A 608-nucleotide genomic window follows, 5' to 3' on the forward strand; every position below is an offset into this window, starting at 1 on the left:
TTTAGTCTATTGCTATGAGCTATTCCGTAGCGGTGACCGGAATTGGCCCAGAAAAGTCTGCCCTAGAGCTTCGCTCGCTTCGCGAGCTCAGCAATTACCCTCGCGGAGCTTCACCGGTCCGGGCCTTCACTCGTCTGACATGATGTCACCACGAGCAAACTGATAATCTTGTAGAAAATTTCAAAAATAAAGAATGTCAACTGACACCTGAGTTTCTATTCAGAAAACTCCTAATAAATCCTATGTCACTTGATGACAATCAAAACTAAAACAACTGAACACTCGGAGAACACTGTACAACGGTCCTACCGGCTGCGCCATGTTGTGTTTGGTGGCAGGGATAGAAATAACGATACCGAGAGTTCAGAAGATGTGAGAACGTTTGTTTATTTGACAGTCATATTTATAACAGTGTGGAGAGTAGAGGTGGGGGTTGCTGCACAGAACAGTGTCAGTGTTCGCAGGTTGCAGGCACAGCCTTGCCAACCTAGAACACTTAGGTACTAATATAACATTACTATAAACATAAAATACTTACTACAAACTTTGAAATCAGGAGATAAATCAGACATCTTCGAAGGACTGACTTCTGCCTTTGAAGATGATCT

The sequence above is a fragment of the Frankliniella occidentalis genome, unplaced genomic scaffold (assembly GCF_000697945.3).
Source record: "Frankliniella occidentalis isolate FOCC.00 unplaced genomic scaffold, Focc_3.1 Scaffold87, whole genome shotgun sequence".
In the NCBI taxonomy this organism is placed as follows: domain Eukaryota; kingdom Metazoa; phylum Arthropoda; class Insecta; order Thysanoptera; family Thripidae; genus Frankliniella; species Frankliniella occidentalis.